A 27,882-nucleotide genomic window follows, 5' to 3' on the forward strand; every position below is an offset into this window, starting at 1 on the left:
GAGCTGCTTAGTTAAGAATAATAAACAAACTCCTAAATGGAAGGATATTCTTTAAACCTGCCTTGTGCTGCCTGCCAGGGAATGCAGGCAGCAAAGCCCACCTCCTGTCCCCCTCCAGCCCTAGCTCCAGGCTCTCCTGAAACCTGATCTCCTTTGCTGTGGAGCTGCACCATGGCCTCTGTGTGCACCTTCCCCCCTGACCCTGTCTGGATTCTCCTGTCCTTTTCCTGACACACACCCAACAGGCACATGCTCCTGCTCAGACACACGTATACCACAGAGGGGCACACAGTGACAATGCCACATCTGGACACATCTGGACGCAGAGGCGCACTGTGCCCACAGGTGGGCACGTAGCAGATTTACACGCATGTCCGTGCCCGCCCCTTCACATGGGTATACACAAACACGCTCTGGAAAGTGATGCAGATGCCCACTGTGCTAACAACTAGAAGCTGCTCACCCCTTCGGGAAGCCCACCTAGGCAGTGTGTGCAGATCAGAGGCAGAAATGCTCCAGAAAGTTCACAGACACATGGCAGTAGTGCCCACACAGCCCCAGACATGAAAAGCAGCGAGGCACCAGATCTGCAGAGAAGTGGCAACCTCATATCACAGCAGCCTCCCTGATAAACCCAGCCAGCATGTGTTCTGATTTCTCTCATGCTCACATCCTTTTGCTGAGGTGTCCACCCATCTCTCTCACTATTTTTCTCGCTCTCCTTTCATATATGTGCACCCTTCCTTCACTCGCACATCCCAGCTTTCCTACGTTTACCTGCTGGTCCGTTCTCCCGTTCCCTGGAGGTTCACCTCTCATACAAGGATATGCTACATGCACTACCATTACTTGTGCTTGAAATGCAGACCTTCCTGTGCACGTCCAGTTTGCTTTCATACACTCTGCTCTTTGCAGCTTCTCTGGCACAGGTACATCTTTCCCTGTCTCTCCACATTGCTCGTGCACCTTTTATTTAGGCACACAGGCATCTTCTCCCACCTTTTCCTGCTTGCTCCCCCCATTCCAGCTCATGCAGCTTCCTAGCTTTCCTTCTCCGTGGCCCATTTTCCTCATGCCAGCATTCACAGCTAGCAGGAAGAGGATGTCAGTTAGAGGCTAAGCAGTCCCTGGGACCCTCTGGCCCTGCCATGCTTTCCAACCCACTTCTCATTTTTCTTCTCTTTTTGTAATTTATTGTTTTCATCTCTCTTCCTCCTCAGTGCCTGCGGAAGGGAACTCATCTCCTCACCGCTTCTTCTCTCTGTTTTCATCTTAAGAGAAAGGGAAAAACCCATTTTGCTCTTTCCCCAGCTCCAATTCCCCTTCCACCCCCACACCCTTCCACCCCCCTTCCCAGCCCTGAAACCTTTTCCTGATAGTGTTGCTGTAACTGTTCAATTAAACGAGCAATTACAAAATCAATCAAACCGAAACGTGCGCTGTGCGCTGAGGGGGGACCGACTGCAGAGTGGGGACGTTGCCTGAGCCTGTCCCAGCCTGAAGGCAGCTCAGCTCGCAGCTCCGCTGAAATTGTCTCGTTTGATGGTGAGTCGTTGCTCTGAGGACAGGTACCCTGCTTCTGTAGGGTCGCGCTCTCCTGTGCAAAGCCAGCATCACTAGCTTCACACCACCTGCAAATCTCCCCTATCCGAGAAAATTCTGGCAGAGCTGATAGTATTAACCATGGCCTTTGGTTTGAATTGGCCAGTAGGAGGGTGCCAGTTGGCATAGGTCCTTGAGGGTGTTCAGATGAGGGTGGTTTCTGCAGCAATAGGAAGGAAAGCGTTGGAGTGAAAATGTTAACCCAAGTACGGGTCTTGTGCCATTTCATGGGGTTACACCTGCTGACTTCCTCTCCCCTTCTGTGAGCATGTTTCTGCTCCTGCTACACACTTAACACATGTCGAATCGGTGTGTGCCATGGCTCTTTGCCACTCTCTACTGTCTTCTCACCAGGTGACACTCGCGCTGTCTTACTCCCCGCTATCCATGTCTTCTCACAACTGCATCCACGATTTTCACTGCAGGAGTTCCCGTTGGACACCTGCAGCCCTCTGGGTGCTGTCATAAGCAAGCAGCTAGACTGTCCCTGACACAAAGGCACAAATCCTTCCAAACTGATCACCAACAAGATGAGCTGCAGAACAGGTCGGGTTAAGAGGAAAATGTGCAAAGCAGATGAGTTTCGATTCATACGTGGGCAGAATCAAGGCAGCTTTCCAGTGGCGTGAGGAAGCTGGATTTAGCATATGGTATTTACCAAGGAGACCCAGATCCTGCTCTTGGTTACACCAGGGAAACCTCATCACCATCTCATCCCTCGAAAGGCTGGGGCAAACCGATGAGAATCTGGGACCAGAGAGCTTAATGCAAAGGATGGGGAAGGCTTTCTCGTCATCTTATGAGCAACATACATGAAAGGAACACCTTCTGAAAAGCGCTTTGCCCTGGTATAGTCCATTTAGGCTGCCAGCAGCACGCCTTTGTCTCGCTGGTGGGTTCTGTCCTACTCCTTGCTGATGACTTCCCTCCAGATTTAAGGGAAACGGGATTGGAGCTATTTAATGAGGAGCTCTTATCCCAGACTTGACCCTGATTTTGCACAGTCAGAAAAGCAGCATCCCAAAGGCTTATCATTCCTTTAAGAGCAGAAATCTGGCGAGTTTCCTAGGGCAGGAGTCCAGTTTGGCTTTAATTTTTAGTGAGTAATACTTAAAGCCTGGTCACCCTGCAGGTCCTATGGAAACCCAGGACTGTGTTGACACACTTCCAAATGTAGCAGGAGGTACACAAATCAATTTGCAGAGATGCTTTAACGAGGTCCCACATCCCCCCCCCCCCCTTTTTTTTTTTTAGCTTGGTCACTCACCAATTTGCCAGGTTGATGTATATTAAAATATTGAAGATAAGCACTGATACACAGCTACTGCTTTACCCCTGTTCCAAAGTTCCCTCTGTCTGACGGTGGCATTCAGTGCTGTTGCAAAGCTCATCTATTTCCCCATCCACCTGGAAATGATGGAGTGAAGACTCTGGAAAGGGAGAAAATTTGGCAGGGGGAGGGGGGCGGTTGATTTTTGCCACTTGTCTTGCTGGTGCTGTTATCTCGGATAGTACTGGTACCATTTAGGGTGCATTTATTGGGCATGCCAGGGATGCCCAGAGCCCGTGGTCCTGGTGTTTGTAGAAATCTAAATAAATAAGTGTATGTTTCAAAGCACTTTAGAGCCCGTGGCATCAGCCCAGCTACACGGCCCTTGTGCAGGCAATGCAAGTCTGTCTGTCTGCGAGCACTAATCAGTGAGGACTATTCTGATCTCCTTCCATGACTTGGGGAACTCCCTGAGGTTGCATCCTTTGGCTCTCAGTCCTAGAAAGGTTTTAGCTTGTGACTTTGAGGGCAAGACAGGCTGGTACCCTCCCAGGCAGCCTTTGGTTAGAAAGAGCAGCTGCCCAGCCCAAAGGAGATTCCCATTTTTCTCGGTGGGTTTGGGACCAAGCATCTGGGAGAGGACTCGTTTATGGGAAAGATCTAAAATGCCAAAGAGGGACAGGGAGGGACATTATTTTGCAACCCTTTCGTCCAAAAGCTACAAATCTCTCACCTCCGGCTCTGCGCGTGCCTTGGCTCTCCCTCCATGCCGGGTGCACGCGATCACGTGTGCGAAACAGCTTGGCCTGTGCCCCTGCCAGACATACGGCAGGACCGTTAGTCAAGCCACATACGGGAAGGAGCCGATTACAATTTGCTGATTAGGAGGGAGCAAAACCCGACTGGCTCCTTGGAGGACGAGCTCCCCCCTGCAGCAAATAAAGGCTACGAAGAGGCTGGTGGTGCGCGGTTTGTTGAGGCGTTTGCTGGGGCTCGATGGAGGTGGATGAACAGACCCGCATGCACTCTCACTTGGTTTCCGTCAGGTGGAGAATCTGTTGTCCCTGAGGAATTGACTCCTGATTTATGAAGGGCTCGTTCCTCTCTTGCAGTAAGATGAATAATAGGGAAATTTGGCCCCTGCTCCCTGCTTAGGGGAAAGCATTGCTTGCTCTAAGAGAGGAACACACAGCTCACGTGCTTACAGATCCCGGTCTGGCGTTTCTGCAGCCCCTGGGCTCCCACCGGCTTTGCCGACACGCTTCGGGGCCTGATCCTGCTGAGGCAGTCCTGGGCGGGGGAGGTGCCGCTGCGGTACCACAGACTGGGTCTGCTTTGGCGCAAGGCCGCGTGCTCGCGGTACTGCAAAACGCCTCGTGGGTGGCACTGTGTAAAGCCTTTGGCCACGTCCAGCTGTCTGTTTGCCATCTATATTTGGTAAAAAAATGATTTGGAATTGTTTGTTTGTGGCTCCTTGGAAACCCCCCTTAAGAAATGGCTTCTTTTGTTTGGTTACTTGGGAAAAATATTTTCCCCTCCGTCTTTCACTATTTTGAAACATTAAAAAAAGCAAAGCTTTAAGGAGCCCAAGAATATCCAGGACGGACTGTCAACAGCAGCCTCTGTATCCTTCCTCACGGCTCAGTGCTTGCCTTGGTCTTCGTCTCCTCCAGACACTCTGCTCCACCTTCTTGTAAATTCTGACAATGAAAACACTATTTAAATGTCCTCAAAGTTTCTCTTTCCATTGAAAAAGGGGATTTATTCTCTCTCTTTTTTTTTTTTTTAATCAGAATTAATGTGATTCTAATGTGTTCCTTTTGATCTTCAGGGGATTTTTTACACTGATGATCCCTAATTTTGAAATGCTTTTTTTTTGTTTTAATTGTTTTAAAAAGCTTTAGTGAAGAGGGAAAAAAAAATCCATCCTACTTCTTTGGCACATCTTTAACCTTTAAGTACCTCCGGAAAAAAATATTTAAAATATATTATACATTTTTAAACAGGGTGCTTTTGACAGGTCAGTTTCAAACCTCTCTCTCTTTTCTTGTGCTGTGTTGGAATAAGACAATTTTGCAGCTTGGATTTTTTTGACAGTTAAATTGCAATGTAGGCAGAGGGTGGAATAGGGATCCTGTCTCTTTAACTCTCTAACTAGACAAAGACTTTTCCCCTTTGAGAGCTGAGCCCAGGATCAGAACTGTCAGATGATCTCGTAGCACTTGGGAGAGTTTGCAAAGTCATAATTATATCTTTTAACCTGTCTTGCTCTTTGCAAAAGAAAGGTCCTATTATATTGAAATGAGATTATTAGCCATCAAATACTTTCTTTCTTGGGATTCTTCTTCCTTAAAAAAAAATTCAAATACCTTAACTACTTTGCAATTGAATTTTTATAAGATTTACTTTTCACTAAATAAATGTTCTGTAGCAGCTATTTTTTTTAAAGTATTTTTTAAAGGGTGTTTTCAATATGCAGATGCAAAAAAAAAAATCAGACTAAATGTCTGAAATGTCACCTGTATAATTAAGGGAAGGTAAAGTTTCAGAGCTCAGTTCGGTTTTCCTCCCTGGCTTAGTTGGTGAGCTTCACTATTCAAAAACCCTGCTTCTTTTCCTGATTTCATTGCCAAAATTTTTTTTTTCCTGAAACCCAATCATTTTCAACCTTCCATTTTCTCTCTTTTTTCCTGTGTCTTTCCATCTTCCCAAAAATGAAAATTAAACCCCCAATAACTGGAGAGGTTTTATTTTTTAAAATCCACACAATTAAAACCACTGCAGTGCAATGTCAATATATGCTTTAACAACAGGCAACGACTGCATTAAAGTAATTAGGGTAACACCAAAAAGCTAAGTAAAATATGATATCAAATTCAAGACTCTCTTTAAACTAGCTCATCTGAGTTCCAGTTGGCAAAATAGTTACACCCAGGCCTAATTTGAAACTTGAGATTAGTTCCAGGTTACACAAACAATAAATATTTAGCACGTGTTTAAATATCTAGCTGAATAAGGATTGAAATGAACAGAAAATAATTGAAATCTGTGAACAATCTGAGCCTGATCCAAAGACCTCTGAAGTCAATGGAGGATCCTTCCACCTGCTACAGTAGCTTTGGCTCAAGCGCCCCTTTGTTGGAAGTGATTGGTCACTTTAATCAAATGATTAAAGTGCTGTCATTTATAGCTCTATAATTCAGATTGTGTCAGCCTTTCCATTATAAACTCTTTCTTTTCAAGGGTGGGTTATGTCTTGGCCATAAAAATTCATTCTGAGATTAAATTCAGCATGTTCCGATCTAACAAAGGAATCGTTCCTTGTGCAGACAAAACTCCCCATTAAACTCACAGGATGCCAGGAGGTCACAACTGGTTTACTTTTTTTTTTTTTTAAAGGGATTAGGTACATTTACATTTTTAAAAACGCTCTGTAGAGTACCCAGGGCCCGATCCTGCAGCGCTGTCAGCATGGGAGTCACTTTACCAGTGTGAGCAGTTTAAGATAATGGGGACTATTGCCATGAGTAGTTACTCATACGTGTACGCGTTTGCTAATACCACAGTCTGGTATATGTTTGGAGTGCACCTTCAGGAAGGTCCTCAGCTGCATGCTGCCGTAATGCACGTATATTTTCTGTTGACTGTGTACTTCTTTTTAATTCTAAAGACTAAGAATAAAGGCCATTATTTAATACACGTTTCCTTAACCTTCTCCAAAAGATGTCATAATGAAAACCAGGAGACTGACAGATCAAAAGAAGCTCCCTGATTCTGAATGAGACCCACCTGGGGAAACTTTGTTCATGGAGAACCTCAGGACAGGAAAGTTAGGAAGTTCATTGAGCTGCCATTTACATAAACCGAAGCACCTGCTGAATGTTAAGTATTTTCTGTATCTCTAGAACTCCCCCAAGCTCCTGTTGCATTGGTAGTGAAACACCTCCCTGTCTCACCTGTTTTTAATGCTGACAACCTGATTACAAACTAAAGATCTCCCCCTGGTTTACAGGACAGAGCCAGTGCCTTCAAGGAAACTACCTGACACTGTATTGGCAGGAGTTCTCTGTCTGTCCAGCTTTCAGTTCCTGTTTTCATGCTAAAGCTGCAACACCAGTTACCTCAAAGTTCAAGGTAAGAGCAAATGTTTGGTTTTATGTCTGCATTTGTGCTCTTGTACTTCTTTTCCACATGGATGACTCAGGAGGAGAGAGTGGCAGATATTAATGTAGTATCCCAATAAGGTACCTTTAATTGTCGATGTGTGCTAGAGAGCCCGGCAGGTAACACTGGAGAGTCAATTCAACCTGTGTAAATTGGCAGTGTCCCCTTGGCTCCCTGGAGCGGCTCCAGTTTACACCACTGAGGATCTGACTTGGAATTTCAAGGCTTTTTAGTCACCGTCATAAATATCTCTTCTTTTTCTTGGCAATGAAATAATCTATAGATGTGTTCCAAAAAATTAAAAGAAGTTGTTGGCAGATGTGTCTATTAGTTTGAGCTGGAGAATTTTGGGTTTTTTTGAGACTTGAGCTCAGACAGGGGGTAGCATGGAAGCTTCTTAATGTCCACAGTAGCTTTACCTTTGGCTGTGTGGTCAGCTGAGCTGTCCCTAGAGGAAGGTACTTTGTTTCCCTGGGTAGGCTGTAGAGAGGCTTAAATGAGAGACCGTGGAAATATATGATAAGAGGAATTCAAAAGCTAGCCCTTGTCTTACTGACAAGCAACTCTGGTGAGTCCATGAAAAGTCCAGTAAGTCGGTACCTTTGTTCCAGCTTTTGACGGAGATGGTGTGTGGCTTATGGAACATAAGCAGCAAATGATGTCTCACTTTGTATATCTGAAACGTGGAAAATAGCACCTTCCTCAGCTGCAGATTCCTATGGAAATGTTCTCAGCCTTCTGGGAGTAAAATTCCTCTGCAGGGCAGGAGGTGTTACGCCTTTGGAAGCCCTGCAAAGTCAGGCCTGTCATTGCAATGGAAGGAGATTGGGGTTGGCGCCTCCGTGGGTGTGAGTGTAAACATCCATCTGGGTGTGCCAACTAGAACGTGCCCTGGCTTTGTTATTACTAAGGCCCGGCTCCACTTAAACTTTCTCCTGAGTGATTTCAACGCGCTCGCAGTTCCGGGGGACGTGGAAATTGGCTTGTTTACTCTAATTTGGCAACAGCAAGCCATCAGCCCTTTGAGGCACTGGAGTACTTCCTTGAAGTCAAGAGTTGCTGTTCAGCAACTTTGGAGAGCAGATCTGAGAAGAAACCGAGCCCATATTTTTGACAGAAAACTGAGGTCTTGGTTGGTATAGCTCACCTCAAACGTACCCCATGCATTTCTTCCCACTGATCCTTCCACTGCTGTCACCAGCCTGTGCTCAGACTCACCCATGCCAGGACAAATCAAGGTGAAAGGTTGTATAAATTCCTGATCAGAGCTTGAATAGCCTAGATTATTTTTTTTTTTTAATTTGGTCCTGGGACTTGTTCAGGAAAAACGTCAAAGCTTTCTGCTCCGTTATTTGTGCTGAGCTAAAAATAATGTCAGGGGCCCCACCTTAACTGAACGCACTCCCTTGAAAACAGAGCAGTACACAAATTCCCATGTGCTGGTTCTCTCAGATCTCTGGCAGCCAGAAACCAAAGGAATCAGAAGCTAGAAAACTATTACTCTTTGTGGTGTCACCCTTCCTGATAGAAATCAATGGGTCTGTTGGAACACAGCAAGCGGCAGCTGCAGCACGTGGAGGAAGGACTTTATTTCCAGCTAGATATCGCCAAGCCTTCGGGCAGAGCCACCAATGCAGTAACTAACGCTGTTGATGTCGTAACACCAGTGTAAAGGAAAAGCACTTCGCAGTAGAGCAGCTGCCCTCTGTATTGCCTTTTTCTTCTAATAATAGGGCAAAACCTGAACTACGAGCCTCTGCGGCACCTTAAGGGCTTGCCTGCCTGCAGGCAGTCTTCCACGGGGGTTGTCTGCTCAAGCCAGTCGTGGGTCAGCATTCCCAGTTGAATTTACAGTATCAGAGAGGATGGATGCTCTTGCCTTCCGTGTCCCTCATCTGTGGGCACGGGCATCCTCGGGAACTGTAGTGTGATATGGTGATATGCTATCTGTTCTCCTTGTCAGGTCTCGGATGACCTGGAGGAGATTGCTGGTGGGCTCCAGCTACCCAGCCATATTTGCGTGCACCTGTAAACACCTTCTCCTTGATGCCTGCCATGGTGGTGAAATGAGCTGAAATGGCATTTTCTGGCACCAGATATCAGTTCAGGCAGGATTTCTGCGGGTGGGGCTTTTTCAGTCAATACTAACTTCCCAAGCTTTGCTAAGTGGAGCATTTCCCCTAAAGCAGCTCCACTTCTCCTTTCTGCAAGGCAATCCTATTGCTCTGGGATACTCAGCACCTCACAGGTTGGATCAACAGGCAACGCTTACAGAAACACATTGAACTTCCCGAGTCTGGGGGTGTCTCTTCTTGTTGGTGGGGATTGTTTTTTTTTTTTTCAGCCTTTAACAAACCCCCAGAGGCTTGAACAAAAATAGAAAGAATAAGAAAACAATTTCTATCATTTTTTTGTCAAGGGCAGAGAAATAATTTCCCAGCCTGCTCTACTCCTTCACAGCCCCAGAAAGGTTTTATGAGCTGAAGCAATCAGTCTCTCAGGAGGTGCTTGAGAGGAAAAGGGAGACCACGAAACCAGGGCCATATTTCCACCTGGTGTAAAATAGCGGTGTTTCAGCTGGTAGAAGCTGAGTGCTTTCCCCTGGCCATGGTTTGAGGCAGCTGACCCCAGCCTGTGGCAAACCTCTTAGATCAATGTCAGGGAGCTGACACCTGGCTCCTCTCTGTGGTGACCGTTCCCGGGGACTGAATACATCTCGATTCCATACTTTGATTTTACAGGCCCTGCACAATAATCACCTCTTAATTCACCCTCCCTCCTCTCTTCTCTCTCTGGTGAGGAACAGCAGACGGGACATTTCATGTGCCATAAATATTTAGATTGTGCCTGTGTGTTTATAACACTTGCCGAGAGTGTAACTGGAGCAGCTCACACTCAGCAGCAACACCTGATGCTAGGGAAAGTTTTCCATCACCTCATATGGACCAAACAGCCGTGTGCTGCAAGCCGACCAGGCTCCAGGGACCAGTAGCTGTGTTGTCCCTGCCCCTTTCTCCCCCTGTCACACCGGTGAATAATAACGCCAATAACAATACAGACGTGCTTTCAGGTCCCTTAGGAGCTGCTGCTCTAAAGGACCCTAGAAAAAACCTGTGGCTGGGATTGAATGGAAACTTCTCGCAGCTTTACCATGGCTATATGGCACAGGGGAAGCATGTCCCCTGCGTGACCCATGGGTTCTGGGCCACACGTGCTAGGAGATCCATCGTGCTTGAATGTGTCTCGGCCTCTCCAGCGTAGCCTGAGTGTCTTAACTGCATGGCGTGGCTGCCTTGAAGAACGTGGAATATCTAATGCAGCAGCTTTTTAAGACTAGGTTAGACCTCAGGAAGGACAGTAGAGCTGATCTTTACTTTAGGAGCACAAGAATAGTCCAGCTGCGGTTCTAGGCCCTTTTCCATAGCTGCCTGGATCAGGCCGAGCTGGGCTGTGCTGGTTGCCCCATATGTGGAGTGGGGAGGCTGGCAAACCAGGCTCTCCAGCTCTTGCTTGCTGGAGCAGCAGGTCTGCACGGGCACACGCCGTGTCTCCTCAGCCTCGCTGGCTGACGCACAGCCGTCAGCCCTGCATTTTCCAGAGCATTGGGTCTCTCAAGTGTTATGGAATTTTTTGTGCTTTAATAAATGTGTTTTTACTAATGTTTCTTTAGGGGAAAATATTTTTCTTTTGTTTCTCTGTGTAGCCTCTTTAGGACTTTCTGTGGAAGTGAAGCCAATAGTACTAGCTTTGGCTCTTTTTTCCTGTCCTGTGCTTCTTTTTTTCCCCTTTCTTTTTTTGGAGAGGAAATAAATCTCTGGTTTTAGTCCCTTCCCTTGCTCCTATTCCACTTACCTGCTGGGTTCTCTGTTCTGTGGCTTTAGGAACAGGAGTAATGACTCACAGACTTAAGAAGGATTTTCCTCCCTGGGCAGGCAGGATTTGATACTTGTCTACTACAGGCATTGCTCAAACCTTTTTCCTGGAGCCTTTAATAATTGTCATGGTCAGAGGTAAGGCATTACAAGAGATGGATTGTAAGTGATGACTAATTTGGTAATTGTTGGGTTCTTTAAAGATTGATCTTTACCACCAACACCAAATTTTTAATTTGGTGCGGTGAGGACTGGAACTAAGAAGGAAAAAAGAGAGCAAGAGAGAGAACCCCTCCTCATCTTGTTTTAGAATCAGTGGATGGAGAGGAAACATAAACTCAATTTTATGTGGATTATAAGGCACCTATAAAGAGAGTCATATGAACTGAGACACTTGGCTCTGTTACCCTAATGATACCTATGGAACAATATGTGAAACCTATTACACTATTCTGGATATATGTGTGTGTATATATATATTTATATATATGTACAGAGAATGAGAGAGAGGGAGACGAAATATGGGGCCTTTATTTTTATTGGCTTCTGCAAAGAATAAATTACACAGCAAGGGCAAGGTTAAATTATTGTAAATGTCTGTATGAAAGGCATCACTTAATTATTAACAGCCCGCCACAAATAAAAGGTACATATGCTAAAATGGCCTGACCTGCTGGATTGGGGGGTTTTGTTTAAAATTGTTGGTGAGGCCCACAGCTGACTTGTTCTCTGTCAGACAGGCTGGAAAAAGAGGCAGGGTAAGATTTCATTGCAGAGTAGCTTATATACCTCTCTACCAGATGTCAAGTGAATGCCCAGAAAATGGGTAAGGGGGAGGTGGGGGCTTTCTGAAAACAGGGACGCTTGTTGCTGTTCACCACTGTGAGGAACAGAGGATACGTAAAACCACCTGGATGGATGGGGAAAGAGGGAAACTCCAAGAAGTGACTGGTGTAACTCGCTGTAAGGTGTGTCTTACAGTCCTGCCTCTTATGACTTACCTACAAAGGACAAGTCCACAAAGCATATGAGTTTCTTAAAGTGGAGCTCTTCACCCCATCCCTGTTAGGAACAGGTTGAAGGCCCCTTAAAGAGCTGGTTAGCCCCCATGTCCTGGGCACCTGCTATGCATGTTGCCAGGACTGGGAGCTGCAGGAGGAGAACAATAATCCATGTTTCTATTTGTGGAAAGAGGAGAGGAGATATTGGCCCATGCTGTTTCAACTCTTGGTTTTGTTGCTGGAGGCTCACAAGTTGGCCACCAGCAGTGGGTGTTGGTTAAGGTAAGCTAACAAGAAAGCTGAGGCTGATGCTGCCACGTCACTTACTATAGCTGGTCCCAACATCATGCCTCTGAAGAAGGACTTCAGGCTCAATGGCTCCAGCTCCCTGACTCTGGCAATTGCTGCATTAATAGGAGTAGGAACGTGAGGCTTTCAGGACCCTTGTGCAATATTTGTATGCTTTAAACAATCTTTGGATACATACAGTACTGCTCTACTCTTAGTTTTTATTTCAACAATATCTCTGTGAAGATGTAGCAACATAGGGCAGAGCCATCTTCTCTGAGAGACCTTCCCACCCATCCACAGCCAAAGCTTGCTCCTGTCCAAGAGATTCCTGTCAAAGGCCCCTGGAATGTATGAACAGGGCATCTTCCTATTTGTATCGCTTAAATTTGCAGAGCTTTTCAATCTTGGCCCCTGGAGGCCTTTGGGTCGTACCTGAGGAGTCTGCAAAAGGTAATTCAAAGAGAAAACCATCCTAAGATGGAATTTCCAGAGGGAAACTTGGAGACTTCAACAAGGGGGGAGGGAAGGCTAAAAGTCCACCAGTCTATACGAATGAAAGAACTCAGTGGAAAGCTCTCCCTTTCCCTCCATAACGAAATTAGAACTGCTTTTGGCAAGGCAGGAGACGTCTCTGTGATTTCACATTCAGCTGCAAGGCCAGACGGAATCCCTCGGAGTGGCTGGGCTGACCTCCGGCATGTGGCCGGCCAGGGATTTCCACCCGCTGCTCCTGCGTGCTCCAAGCAGTCCATGGTGGAGCTAGGGCACTGTCTCTTAGGGAGAGACATCCAGTCTTGCTTTAAGGATCACAAACAATTTGAGAATTTGCCTCTCGCCGCCTTGGTAAGCTCTTCGAAAGGCTAGATGTGCCAACACCACCATTTGCTCATATGGAAAAACAGGATGATTAAGAAAATACTCAGTAGGAGCTTGATCCTGATGGATTTTAATGCAGCCTGGCACCTGAGGAGAAGGGACAAAGAGGAGGAGCTCAAATCATCGCTATCCAGTGATCTCTACACCCATCCATAAGTGTGCTGCAAGCATCCCTACCCTTGTCTTTAGCACTTAGATTTAGTAAAGCCACATCATGTTATTGTACTGTGCTTTTACAGTGGTCTTTTCATCTGCCATCTTATGCGTCAGTAAGACATGTTGCAAAATGTCCATCTCCCTTCCATGTTACTAAAATTTCCATCAGTGGCTGCATCTCTGCTTCCTGCTTTCTCGTCATCCACTTGACTTTGGCTGCTCTCTGCAGGAACGTGCATGAAGGCTGCTCAGCATGTGCTGGATGGCCTTGCCCTTGCTCCAAGGCTCAGGTCTGTGTAGACAGTGTTGAAGAAATTGCTCTAGAAAATTGAATTTTGGTGCACTTTCTCATCACATCAGACTTCTCTTCTTCACGAAGGTTTGAAAATGTGAGCTTTGAGTAGCTGGGGAAGTTTCAAGTCTAGGTGAAGACTAGTTGGATGGAATTAGTGACGGGTAAATTCTCTGTTCTATGCAATTCGTTAGGTCCTATCTCTTTATTTTGCTTTTGAGAGTCTGATGTGTTCCCATAAAGCCCTTGATAACAGTGGGAGCAAGAAAATACTTAACCTGCTGCTGCTTTTAGTTTTGGTCACATATGAAAGAAGAGCAGGGTGCTTTCACTCTACTTGCAGACAGGAATTTAATTCCTCACTGAGAAAACCTGACTCCACAGGAGGTATGTCTTAGAACAAAGGGAAAAGCGTGTCGTGACCATGCAAGCCAACAGTAGCACAGCCCGCTACAGACCCCATGGGCTGCTGCGAATCTCTATCATTCACATCTTATGAACCGGTTTGGCGTATCTCCAAAGGACATTGGCAGCCGTTCAAGGCCTTGCAAGGTGCTGAACATGCTGAAGTTCCTATTGTCTCCAATGTGTGCCGGGATGGATTACCCGAGCTTGTCTGTGCGGGTGGGACTGGGATTTGGCTAGGCTAGTGTGTATCGATGGTTAGCTAGAACTACAGGTGAAGATTTTCTAAGGTGGCTTTTCACCTTGCGTGTGAGTTGCAGCTGTATCCCCAGCTGTGGTAGCTTCTTGTTGATTACAGTTGCCCCTTGTAGCCGCAGCACTGGGTGGTTGGGGGTAAGGCTATGGCACAAGCAGCAGGACCGCTGATTCGATTGATATACCTGAGGACAGGGATGGAGACGTGTTGTTGAAAGGCCCTTGAGTGGAGAGGTACAGCAGCTGGTGAGTGGGAAACGGTGGTGTTTGCTGCTTGGGGTTGTAGCTGCAAGGGGTAAATGGCTGTTGGTTTGAACTGCGCGTGCTCTCGTAGGGGGTGTGATTTTAGGTGTTTTTGTAGGGGTTGTGAATAGGTGAGAAGGGCTGATTGCTGATCGGGAACAGAACAGCTGGGGGGAAGCAGCCACCACAAGCTGGGTGCAGGCTGTGAAGGAGCCCTGGGAGAGGGGGATCTTTTTCCAGGGCAAGAGTGGGACAGGAAGAGGAGCACAAACGTGCAGGAGAGAGCGAGTCCACGAGCGTGCTCTTAGCACGTGGATTCACACACACCATTTTCTCAGTTGGTCCTGAAAGGAGCTGTGACTGGGGATAAAATGTCATGGTAGCAGCCAGTGGCTATAAAATCTGGGGTCTAAATGAAAGGGAAAAAGTGACAAGGGGAAAAGCAAGGTCGGCCCCACCTTGCAGGGTCTGCTGTGGAATGTGTTTGCACTCCAGGGTGTGCAGTGCCTGAGAGTGCCTTAGCAGCAGTGTTGAGTTAGTAATATGAACCCTACACAAATACCTCCGGGGCAGACAGGTCCATTTCAGGCTGTGTTTATTTAATAAAGAGCCAGTGAAGTAACTGCAATTTCATTGTCAATTTACTAATGCGTTACAGTTATGTTTCTTAACCTCATTGTTTGGGCTCAGGAGCTTGCGGTGCCTGGCCAAAACTTTCCTTTTTTTTCCCCCTTATTCCCTGCCTCAAGTGTAAAACACGTTTTATTATGACTAGAATGTCTTCTATTTATCAAAAACTGGGATTAAAACCCTCAACTCCCCCCTTCCACGCACATATCCAACTTGGCAACAGGTTGGTTTATTAACCTCCTAAAAGCCTCACTTGCCTTTGTTTCTATTCTTTCTTTTTCCTTAAGAGAAGAGAAAACACGCACATTCACGCACATGCTGACACACACATTCACACACACACATTTTAAAAGTTCATCTGGGAAGAATACAATGGAAACTCTGGCTGGAAGGAGACTGAGCTGTGCGTCTTTGTGGTCTGGGAAGTCTGACTATGGCCTCCTACTCTTTTGGATGGAAATCTGGGTTTGAAACACGCTTGCACGTTCTCAATAGAAAAAAAAATGCAACCCCTCCCCAATGCTGAATTGAAGAGAGAAATCAGCTTTTGGATGAAGATGGAGAGAGGTTGTCAGGGTGCCTGCTGAGGAGTTGTTTTGGGCTTGAGCCTCAGCAGGTCCTTCCTGCAGTGGGGTGATGGGGGAGAGAGCAGGGGGGTCGCTTTCAGCTGAGGCTTGCTGGATCCCCTGGTCCCACATGAGTTTATTTTCCCAAAGGGTCCCTGCAGGAGAGGACTTTCCACCTCTCAAAGCTGTGAGAAGAGCCTTGGGTTCATCAAGTCTGACTTCAGGAAAAAGAAATTAATGTGATTTTGTTTTCTCTCCGTACCAGCTCCTGCTGCAGCTGGATTCACGGCCAGGCTGCAAATAGGAAGGGAGGTTTTCAGTGAGTGCATGTGGCTGTGGCCCCATTGAAGGCTCTATTACACGATCAGATGATCTGGCTGGATAACCACCTTTTTGTGTGCAGGCAGGAGGCTTTTTTTGTCCGTTGGTTTTCACCAAAAGATTTAGGTAGGCTGGAAGGAAACAGAGGATTGGACCCTGTGGAAATGGTTGGACAATTGTGATGAACTGCGAGAAGCTCCCTTGATTCCTTCCCTTTCCCCTCTGGGACTTTCTCAGGGATGTGCACCTTTGGATGGTTCTTCAGCCTCAGTCGACAGGTCCCAGTCCAGGTTTTGTTCATCTCTCCAATGCTTCTGGGCAGTTCTGGCTTCTCAGCAGGCTGCTATCGATCCAGCGAAGTTGAGAAGGGGTACAGATGGGATGTGGGAAGCTTGGCTCTAGAAAGGACACCAGGACCTTCTAGAATTCCCACCCAGGCAATGTTTTTGCTCTGCCATACTGAAAGCTTCCCCCTGTTATCAGGGTCTGGGTTGTTTTGGGGAGCAGCTGTATCTGTGAGTACATCTTGTCTGTATCTGTGTGCCTATATCTCCGCCAATAAGGCGGATGACATCCAGTAGGCAAAGCTCAGCCCGTCTGCTGTCTGATTATTTGTCTACCCTTTATACAGCCTTAAAGCAGCAACTCAAATTCGGGATTTTCGCATTCAGCCCAGAATACTCCAGATTTCGCTCACTTAAACAAAATTCTCCCAGCGCTGTGCATTTCAGACGGCGTATCTGCGTGTTAACTTCTCGGCCGCTGGTTTTAACAGGAGGTTTGTCTCTTCTGCTCCTGCACGCAGGCCAGCACTTTAGCATGGGGCTTTCCCCACATCTCGCTTTGAACATATCTGAAGGCCAAATTCGCTGCAGGCAGCTGTAGCGCCCTGCCCTGCCCTAACCTCTGCCATGACCTAGAAGAACCGCACTGTCTGCTCTCTGAAAGGATTTGATTCAGCCCTTCATGCCAGATCAGCAGTCAGGCCCCTCCACAACACAAGCTACCGGTCGTGACAAATTACATGGGTTGGCTTCAGAAGGGAGCTGAGAACTGACCCCGCTCGCCTCACCCCAAGGCTTTGAAGCAGCACTTGAACCACACCTCTGGCTGGAGGGAGGCTCTTTGTCTGCTGAGCCGGCCACATGCCTCCAGCCCAACACAGAGATCCTGGGCTTGTTCTGTAATTAGAAGGAAGATTTCTGTTAATCTCCCTCTAAATGAGGGTCTAATTCCTAGAGCAGAAACTTGTCAGCTGCTTGTTAACAGCCTCTCGGACCCACACTCACGTGGCCTTCATTATTTTTAGGAGCGTTTTCAGTTGCGCCTTTCTGGTTTGGAACAGAAGCGTAAACTTTGCTTAAATGTAGGCTCGTGTCTGTTCGCGCTGGCCGTGTTAATAATACGCTGCTTAAATCAGATGGTTCGAGAAAGAAATACAGCAGCAGTGGTAGTGGGGGACATTTAATATTGAATTTGCTTTTTTTTTTTTTAAATGTGGAAACTTTTAGACACAATCCCGGCCCTGTGTTTAAGTCATTAAAACATCTTTAAGCATTTTCTGGTTTTAGTTTTCTTAGCAGCAGTCCTTTTCCTGGAATGTATTTTATTTTTCTTTTAAGTTGATGAAAAAAAAAAAAAAAAAGCCCCTTGCATTTCCAGGCAATTTTTTAAGGGGAGTGAGGAGAGGGAGGGCTAAGGGAGGTGGAGGAGGTTGTGAGATGAGGAAAGTGAGAGAACAGGGCCCTTTCTGTGTTTTATTTCTAATCCGCAGGAATCCATTTTAGCCTTTTATGGCTGTTGCACTTGCTGACAGGATTTACATTCTCCGTATGTTATCTGAAACATCACAATCTGTGGCTGTGGGATTGTTTCATGCCTGGGTTAAAAACACACCAGTGCTTCTGGGAGGCTACGGGGAGGCAGAACAGGGAGCGAGGCAAGAGCAGGGAGGAAAAGAGAAAGCTTTTTAAAAAAGGAAAAAAAAAAAGGGGGGGGAAGAAAGAGCTAAGCACTTTGCAGGAGCTGCTGTTGGCAGAGTTCACGCCCCAGACAAGCTGATGTTTAAGTGAACCAGGGAGGGTATTACGATCCCTTTGATTCCAGCAGTGTTAGAGCACAGTTCTAGTCTAGAAAAGCAGCTACAGGAAAAAACCCACCCTCTTCTGACTCTCTGAAGCCCCTCCGTGCTGGGTGTCTTTCGAACCACATCCTTTGCTTGTCCTGATGCACAGGGGAGGCTTTGCGCCCATCACAGCTCGGTGTGAGCGACCTGCCGTCCATACAGGTACCTCTGCTGGGAGGGAGAGGCTCTACGTTGCGCCGTACCGGTAACAGCAGCGCTCCGATGCTGTGGTGATGCGTGGATAAATGGCTGACTGGATTCATAGATAGTCTTCTGGCCTATGTATCAAGGGGTCCTTGAAAAAATCTTGAATCTTTTATTACGAGCCTTTCTGGATGAAATTAAAGATGCTGCCATTAAAATTCTGACCTTGCCAGATGTTTGTTGAGAAAAGAGTAAACAGTGAGAATGTGATAACTCTTTTCCAGCAGCTACAAACGTTGTTGTGCCAGTCCAGGGCACCCATCAAAGGACACCGTGTTTTCAGCGAGTGCCGAGCCTCTGTCATCTCAAACATGCATCCCTCAATCTGTCTTAGCCTGGATACCCAAAAAATCACCTCTCTCTTTAGTGCCTTGGCTGTTTTCCTTTGGCTGTGCTGGTCCTGCAGTTCACTCTGATATTCCCCACTAAGTTAGTAGATGTGTCTCTGAATGCGCAAGGAGGTGCCATTCTATGTAGTTGGTTTTCTGATCATGACCTGACTTTAAGCTCTTAAGGTAGGGACTTCAGGTTTTTAATAACTCACAGGAGAACCCAGGGAAAATGTAAGTTTTATGGAGTCTAGAGAATATTTTTAAAGGATTTAGATGTCTGGAAAAAGTGTCTTAGGAGGTTTAACTGCTTTTCAGTGGAAAAAAAAAAAAACAACAAATATTCTTATTTCTTTGTTAGTCCCTTCCGGAGCAGAACAGCAGCCACGTGTTCTAGGAAGGCCTGTGGGCCAAATTCCAAATCAGTGCAAGGCAGCACAGTCCCCTGTAGGGTGGGCTGGTCCTTGGTCCCATGTATTTTATAGGGCGAAAGCACCATAATCACTAGATCTTTGACAGATTATTATTTTGGGGGTGACATAAAACTCCCTGGGCTGTAAAAAGCTCTGTGTTTGAGAGTCAGCAACGTTACCTTGGATCCTAATCTAAACAAAGCGGGGTTTAGGCTTGCTAATCTGTTTCTTGTAGCCCCCTCTGTGCTCCATGCCACTTTATCCATTTAGTCAGGATGAAGCCCTGCTCTGCAGGAGACGCTGGAGGTGAATCATAGCTGGGCATCAGCCGGGGCTTTCCGCTGAAGCGGGAGGTGATTTCGTGTTGGTCTGTCGAATCTGAGCTCTGACAAGGCAGATATTTCCAGTGCGGGTAATTACGCGGCACGCTCCACGCATGCTGCCGAGCAGGTTTGACGCACGCTCCATCTGAGAAACAGCACGTGCCTGTTTGCACGTGTCTGCAGGACCACGTGCCCTTTCTGCCCCACACGGGGACCGTGCTCAAGCCACAGCAGGTGTGCAGGGCAGTGCCTGGCCCATGCTTGTGTGTGTGGGCATGCATGTCGCCAGCATCATGCATACAGGAGTGCAGCACAGACCGGGATGCACCTGGCTGGAGAGCAGCTCTGTGGGAAGGGACCTGGGGGCCCTGGTGGGGGGAAGCTCAACGTGAGCGAACAGTGGCTGCTGCGGCCAAGGCGGCCAACAGGGTGCTGGGTTGCATCAAAAAGGGCATCGCCAGCAGAGATGAAGAAGTCATCATCCCGCTCTGCTCAGCGCTTGTCAGGCCACACCTGGAGCGCTGTGTACAGTTCTGGTCCCCGCTGTACAAAAAGGATGTGGCCAGGCTGGAAGGGGCCCAGAGAAGGGCCACCAGGATGATCCAAGGGCTGGGAAGCTGCCGTACGAGGACAGGCTGGGAGAGCTGGGTTTGTTCAGCCTTGAGAAAAGGAGGCTCAGAGGGGATCTCATCCCCACGTACCAGGACTTAAGGGGCAGCTACAGAGAAGATGGAGACTCCCTTTTTACACGGAGTCCCATGGAGAGGACAAGGGGGATGGGCACAAGCTGCTCTTGGGGAGATTCCCATTGGACACGAGAGGGAAGTGTTTCACAGCGAGGACAGTCACCACTGGAATAATCTCCCCAGGGAAGGGGTTGGCTTGGCCCTGTTGGACACCTTCAAGAGTCGTCTGGACAGGGTGCTGGGCCGTCTTGTCTAGGCTGTGCTCTTCCTAGAAAGGTTGGACTAGATGATCCCTGAGGTCCCTTCCAACCTGGGATTCTGTGATACAGATTCCTTCCTGACCACAACTTTGATCTGGAACTTGACTTCTACCTCCTGAATACCCTTGCAAATCCTGTCCTCCCTGGGCAGCCAGCGTGGAGGGGTTAGCGGCGTGGTTACAGCATCCCTCAGCAAAGCCCCAGCCTCGCAGCCCATCGTGCCCCGCAGTAAATCAGCTGGCAGGCAGCGTGACCACCGCACCCTCCGCAGGCCACGGCAGAGCCTCTGCCCCCCGTCGCCCTCCCGTCTCCCCTTCGCTGCAGGGAGTCAGGTTACCCTCCCCATCCCTGTGAGTGAAAGAACCCACCTGTGTCTGCGGGGCCTGTTTTGGATTCCTGGGAAACTTTAACCTCTATTAATACCACTAAATTATTTCTTCATATGGCAAAGTACTTATGTAAACCGATCTCTTCCCGCCTTCCCCTCCTGACTTGGAGGAGGCAGGCGCTCTCGCTCAGATGGATCTACCTGCTCTCAGGGGGCTTTCAAACCCTCCACATTCCTCTGCGGCACTGCTTTTTGTTGCAGAAGGACGTGCGTGTGCTGGAAGCGAGCACGTGATGGGAAAAGGGGGAGAGAAAGAAGAGGGAAGGGAGGAGTGAGATCACCAAAATAATTGGCTTGGAGGCCTCTGGAGCAGCAGCAGGTTGTGGTGTACATTTGTCTGTCTCTCCGTCAAGTTTTACTGAGCTGATGTCTGACTCAGACCTCCCCAGAGCTGGAGTAAATTAGGAGTAGGCTCGCTGGGGTCAAGTGGGCTTAGTTGTCATTTACACCGACAACTCTTTTTATATTGCGCCAGCTTCCAGCGCTGCCAGACTGGTGTGAAGGGACCTTCATGTAAATGAGAACCAGGCCCATGAGGTTATTTTTACCAGTGGCAGCACCAGATATTCCCAGCCGCAAGCATTCAGAAATTGTGAAATCATGGGACTATCCTGAAATTCCTCAGATTTGATCGTTATTCTTTCATTTGTTTTATCGGGCTTACGGCTTCTGTCCTTGGCTGTAAAGGCTAAAAATATGCTTCTTAAATATGAACAAATGAGAGATAAAATGTATCATGAAATCACGGGACTCCAGCAGATGGGGCTCAAAGAAAAGAATGCCAAAATAGCTGCAGACTGACAGTGCTGCTTGGTGTCATTCAGGGCAGAATCAAACCTTTCTGGTGTCAGGACGCTTCACTGGGTGATTCTGCCTTCCTCCTGGCTGTCGCCTGGGGGATGGTTCGCTGTCTTCAGACTTGTACAGCTAAGTCGAGCCTCTAGGGCTTTGCTAAAGCAAGCATTCCCAAGACCCAGGAATGGGTCCCAGCTCCAGCTACCAGGCATCCAAAGTTGGCTCTTAACCCAGTGGAAAGCCCACGGTCACAAATAATTTAGTACACTTGCAAAAGACATTAGCTTTTCAAACTCAATAGCAAAACAAGTTGGAAAAAGAGGAGTGAAAAGTTCTTCAATGTTTTGCCCCTGTGTTCCCCCAACAGATGTTTTGTTTGGGTTTTCAGTTTTTTCTTTTTTTGTGGGCAGAGCTGAGATTTGAAATTCCACCCGAGCTTGGGAAATCAAAATCCATTTTCCACTTCTGCAATCACCCTTTCTGCATAGCCAAGGAAAAATAACTTGTGAAAACTTTTTACCGTAGATTAGCACCAGGTTAGAAGTCAGCTTTTGGTTAGTTCATACAGTTCATCTGAGAAGAGGTGAACCTCTGCACCCCCATAATTCAGCCGCAGAGGACCTTCTGTCCATACGCTCATTGAATTAAACCCGTGTAAGGCAACTAACGCAGTACATGTTAAAGTAATGTTAGAAAATGAGGCTTATCTCTCAGCCTCCTCAATGTGCGGTAACATGCAGTGCAAATGAGCAAATGCAGTGCAAAGGAGTGCAAAAATACAGGATTTTAAGTACGAAAGTCGGCTGTGTTGCCTGGATTTGACCTGCTGTTTGGCACCAGCTAGAAAAGAAGGTTCATTGCCACTGTCCATAGGCTTTAGGACTATGGGGTAAATCTCCTCTCTGCACCATAATCTAGTAATGCAAAAAGCTGGGTGGATGTCTTATATTAGCTTGTGTGCCCTGTTGCAATTGAATGAAAAAAGCCACTCAAACCAGAACCTCTCAGTCTTTCGCTTTTTTTGTTTTCCAAATCTAGCCAAACCATTTTCTGTTCCCACTTGGTTATATCTCCTACCAACAGCTCTTTGGTCAGTGGAAAGATAATGAAAATAGTTCATGCATTATCCAGTTATCAAGCTCTACCCAATTGATCTCATCCTCCACTGGCTCACCAGCCTGACCCAGCAGTAGATTTCTGAGTGGGCTGGGGAAAAGTATGGAACCACCGTCATTATATATGGGAAACAAAGACTCATATGTCTGTCCAAGAGTGACCAAGTCATCGTAACTTTGATACAAACTCAGATCAAAAGTTCTAGAATTTAAAAGCCTCTAACCTCCGCACAGGCCAAACCCTGGTCTCTTGGGGCATTGGCTTTATCAAACAAGGCTTCTTCCTTGCCTGCCTTGTCCATTTTGCTGGTGAGCTCTCCGGGGTTAGCGCTCTCCTGTCTCTCAAGCACCAAGCAGAGCAGGTACCAGGTTTCACCTGATGCTGTGAGATGACACCATGAAAACAGGCTGGATCCAAGCGTCCACGCCGGCCCTCCAGCCCAGAAGCTGTTCAGATCTCTGCCTGTGACCGCTCCAGGCGAGGGATGACTACATGCCAGAACTAGCTTCCCAAGGAACTAGTGGCTCATGTGGTTGTTGGCATCTTTGGATTGAGACTCCCTTTCTGGAAGGGGCATTTTAGTCAATGTAGGGTATTGGGTTAAGTCTGGACAAATCGAGACACAGGAATTACTGAGTAAAATGTCCTGGCCTGTCTTCTACAGGAGGTCATCTAGATGATCTGTTTGTCCCTTCTGGCCTTTAAATCTACTAATCTGTTTTCCCTTCCAGGAAATACAACTATGTTCTGAGAACAACAACCCCTTAGGAAAAAAATAAAGAAAATAAATAAAAAAAAAAGGATGCCTTTGAAAAACAAGAGCAAAGAGGAAAACCCTTCAACTATAAAATAAACTAAGGTACAAGGTGCAATTAACAATGCACAAACAGCAAAGCCTGGAATGTAAATTGTATTTAAATAGGGCTGTGAAGAATGTTTCAGTCCCCTAAATGGCTTCTCTCTCCTGCTGCCTTGAACCTCCAATCAAGCCCTGCCTGGGAGTAATTTGGTGCTGGAAATTGTTGCCACACGAACAGCTGAAGGCTGGCAGGGTCACCGGCCCCCCGTGTCACACCCTGTCATTTTAGATTAAGATATGCAAAGGCGACACGGCTGCGAACTTTCCCTTTGCTGCTGTGGCTGTGTCCATCCCCTCGGCTGTAATGAGAGGAAGGCGTAATTGGAGTCAACTGCTTGATTATGATAATTGCTACTGTCTGGGGGAAGAAACAGTGGAGTCCTGGAGCTTGATCCGTGCTGCACCTTTTGGGTGATTGCTGTCTGTTTGCCAGCAGATGGGCCTGGCAGAAAGCATCCCTTTTGGCTCCGCTTTGGCCTCTTGACCTCTGCTTGACCACTTGTTGACTCCACGGTTTCAGGCAGGGTCACAGGGTTTTCTAGTTGTTCTCTGCTTCCCACCAGAGGATTGGTCCTGAAGGATTTATCCCCTAAGAGGGAAAAGGCCTTTTTAAAATTTATCCCCAGCTCTTCACAGCGACACAAGTGGGAGATGAGGTGCCATATATTTCCCACTGGGATATTTATCGCTTTCATTGTATGTCTCGGCAACAATCTGTGGGAAATACCTCCAGGAAGCTTGGCTGGTCAATCTGTCATACCCTGCTTATTTTCATTTGCTGAGAGAGCAGAGATGGTCCTGGAGGTCAAGGCACTAGGATGGGAACAAGGAGACAGGCGCTCGAATTTCAGAGCTTCCAGCAAAACTTAATGCGATCTTGTCCGAGTTACTTCATCTGTCTCTTTGCATTGGTGCCCCTTTGAGAAACAGAGATGGCCCCTTCTCTGCATTAGTTTGTTTATTAATGCTTTTAAACAGTCTTGAGATCCTGAGATATCGAAGGGAGGATCTCGCAGTTAGGGTGTGAACCTGAGGGAAACACTGTTGTACTCCCAAATCCACCACAGGCTTGGGCAAGTCTCTTAGGCTGGGAGCCTTGGAGCGATTTGCAGTTTCAGTGGGAGTTAAACGCTTAAACATCCCTGGGAAGCTTGACTGTGAGCTCCATGTGCAGCAACTTCCCCTCTGTGCAAGGGAGCCGGTAACCCTGCCCAGCGGTGGTGTGAGCACAGAGGCATGTAAAAGCCCTGGAATGGAGATTGCATATATAATTAAGGTGGCAAGAGGTGTATTGTTAATTCATGGCTATTATTTATTAACATCAACCTTAAGTGCAATGCTTAACTCTAGCTGTGAAGTAATAAGCACAGCCAGAGCAAAAATTGTAAATAACCAACAAAGTAATTGCATAATTGTTTCCTTGGTATCTTAAAAGTTTTAGAAGATTTTTTTGTTTGTTTATTTAATGTTCATGTTCCAAAGTATGGAGGGGAAGGCCCTGCTTGTGTAAAGAGAGATTTAAAAATCATCAAGAATGGAAAAGAGCAGAGCTGCAGGTGATGCTGTGGGCTTTCAGTTCTGCTTCTAAGGATGGAGTTATGCCCCATTAACAGTCAGCTGTGAGGGGCCGGGGCTTTAGGAGCTGGGGTTCACATGATCCCATGCTGGCAGTATAAAGGGATGCCTTTTGCAGCCTTTCCTGTTTCTGAGGGATGGTGGGCAGAGGGAGGTGTGGGCAGCTGGCACTCTCTCGTTCTGGCAAGTTTAGAACATGAGGTTCTTTGGATGAGTATGAATTTTTCTTTTTTATTAATGAGGTGTCTCTCTGCACAGTCCCCGTGGGCTCTGTGTTAGCAAGCGGCTCTTTCTGAGTGTATCAGGCCATTTATTCTGCGTGTGGTGCACAGCCCATGTATTTTAGGGTCAGGCAGAGGAGGATCCTTTTGCAGTTTGATAAGAGAGGAGAAAGTTTAATCTGCTTTCCAGGGTAGATTATGAATCTCTGTAGACTGTAGCAATGCAACGGCATTAGCCTGAAAGAGCAGAGATCTCTGAGCAAAGGTGTAGCAGTTATGATAAAACAGCTACTTGAATTTCCTTAACAAAATGCTGTGCTAAAATGTCATTAAGCAGTGAAGTGCTCTAAATAACCCCATGCCTGTGTTTGCGAGGCAGCCAGCTTTTCTTAGACTGTAGGTCAGGAAGAGACTAATGCAATTGCTGGCCTCCCACATACCTAAGGCCGGAGACTAAAATCCAAATGGTTCTCCCAGAACATACTGTGGGGCTGAGCTGGAGCATCGGCCACTAGAAGGATGCCCGCCTGAAGGTCTGGGACCTGTAATTTTGAGTACCTTTCTGCATAGCAGTTATTTCCACAAAAAATAATTAAGCCACTTCGCAAGCAGGTCTGTTAACTTAAACCTGCAGAAGAAGGGCATTTGCTGTGAACTCCAGCTAATCTTCTCTGTGTGGATAGTGGAGGCAGTAACTCTTTCTGGCCTGAATGAACACTGGTGATTGCTTCTAGTGTGCCTGAAGACTTGTGCACGTCCTAGGAAATATCTTGCCAGGTCTAACATGCAAGATCAAAGTCAAGTCAGGCTTGAGTTAGAGCTAGCACCCTTTCCACCAGAAAAGATTCATGTGTTTTCACTCATTCACTACTGTGCCCTTTTTTTGACATTGCTTTGAAACATGTGAATGGTCACTTCAAATCTGGCCTCCGTCTGCCCGTGGTGTAATCTCCTGTAGTGGCCAGCCCCAGCTGCTTCAGGGGAGGGTGCGCACACGCTTGTAGCACTTAGTTCAATGACTCGGGACCCTGTGACTGAGGTCTGCGACACTATTGATTCTATTAATTTATGGGATAACCAGTCCTATGGGAGAGTTTCTTCCTAATCTCCATCAGTTGGCAACTGCTTTATCCTTTGTGGCACAAAATTTTGCATCCTTTTCCCCTGTAAGCTTTCTTTTCTTAAACTTTATCGCTATGATTCTGGGTATCGTTCATTTCAATTTCCACGGGTTTCTTTCTTTATGTTTCTTCCAACTCTGCTGAACCTCAGCCTCAGAAATATCTTGGGAAATGAACAGAATATGGTCTGCAGGTGAACGTTGCTTCTATAAATAAGTATAGATCCTTCTAATGGCTTTGTTTAATTTCACCAAAAATTGCCAAAATACACTCAGAGCCTGTTCTCTCACTACATTTTCGTTTTAAGTAGGGAATGCCAAAGGCAGCTGACAAAACCCTCTTCTCATATACTTCCAGTTTTCTTTTATCAAACTCTGAGTCATCATTTGCTGCCAGCAATTCCACCTCTTTTACCCAGGAGCTGGTGACACTGCTGTTGCTGCTTTGATGGAGTTACAGGTGTGGGGTTAGGAGCGGGATGTGGAAATGCTCCAGGGCTGTACCCTGCTACATCACAAGCTGAAGCTGCAAAACCCTGGCTCTATTTTGCCAGAAGCTCCTGAGAAGTTGCTCTCTGGAAGTGGGTTTGTCACACGAGCAGCTTTTTGCAGACCTTGCTAGAGGTTCCCCAGCACCAGGGTGACAGAGAGGGAAGCCCTTTTGTATGAAGAGTGTGATACCACATGGCTGAGCTGCTCTTGCTGTGGCAGTCAGGGTATGGGGGCTGCCAGCACCTTCTGAGCTGAGGACTGACCTCTGGGACCCCTTGCGTGTGCCGGGACTGCTGTGTCCCTGGCGCTGTACATCATGCAAATAAAGCCATGACCTCAAGTGAGAGGCAGGTCAAAACACTGGGCGCTCAGGAGCGTGGTGGCCATAGTGGGATGGATGCAGAAATGAGTCGTATCTCATGGCCGTTACGGGGGTATGAGAGTCTGAAAACTGCTACCTAGGAGTTAGTAAAGATTTGCTTTCCTTGAACTTTCTTTACAAGTGCTAAAGCAAACCTTGGGCTTGGGGAATGTTGCATTTCTTCCTTCTTTGATCACAAGTCAAATGTAAAGAATAATTTTCACAAACCTTTTAGCACTCGGAAAACGTTGCCTCACTTATCTGGTGGTGCTGAAGGAGTAAAGAAAAGCCCCTGCCTCTGAGCCACCCCCTTCCCCAGCTCAGCTCCAGGGCTGAGCCTTACAGAGGGAGAGAAGCAGCCCTTTTGGCAGCTGCAGTGGGCTGATTTAGGAAACATGGTCTGGCAGCTCTGCCCTCACCTGCAGGGTGGTTTTGGGGCAAATGAGCTTTCAGCACCCATTTCCCTTCAAAGATGGAAGTGAAGATGGCAGCCTCCTCTGTGAAATGCTTGGAGCTCTGTGAATGCAAAATGCTGCCTAAGAGCGGGTTACTGCTGCTGCCCTGGGGCGTGATAGGGAGCCCAGCTCCCTGTCTGGTCCCATTTCTTGTTCTGCACCTACTGCAACATCTAATGGCTTGAGGGGGATGTGGTGTTCGCCATTAATTAAAAT

The 27,882-nt window shown here is 47.1% G+C and overlaps 1 long non-coding RNA gene across 1 annotated transcript in view; it reads left to right on the top strand.

The window, feature by feature from the left end:
* LOC135316929 (uncharacterized) overlaps positions 1–27,882 on the top strand; it is a 99,118-nt gene that overhangs the window by 14,438 nt on the left and 56,798 nt on the right. The window contains exons 4-5 of the long non-coding RNA XR_010376127.1: positions 6,596–6,758; positions 6,885–7,006. This is a non-coding gene — a long non-coding RNA (uncharacterized LOC135316929). The remainder of the gene's footprint in view (positions 1–6,595; positions 6,759–6,884; positions 7,007–27,882) is intronic.

This window comes from Phalacrocorax carbo, chromosome 23 (genome assembly GCF_963921805.1).
Source record: "Phalacrocorax carbo chromosome 23, bPhaCar2.1, whole genome shotgun sequence".
In the NCBI taxonomy this organism is placed as follows: domain Eukaryota; kingdom Metazoa; phylum Chordata; class Aves; order Suliformes; family Phalacrocoracidae; genus Phalacrocorax; species Phalacrocorax carbo.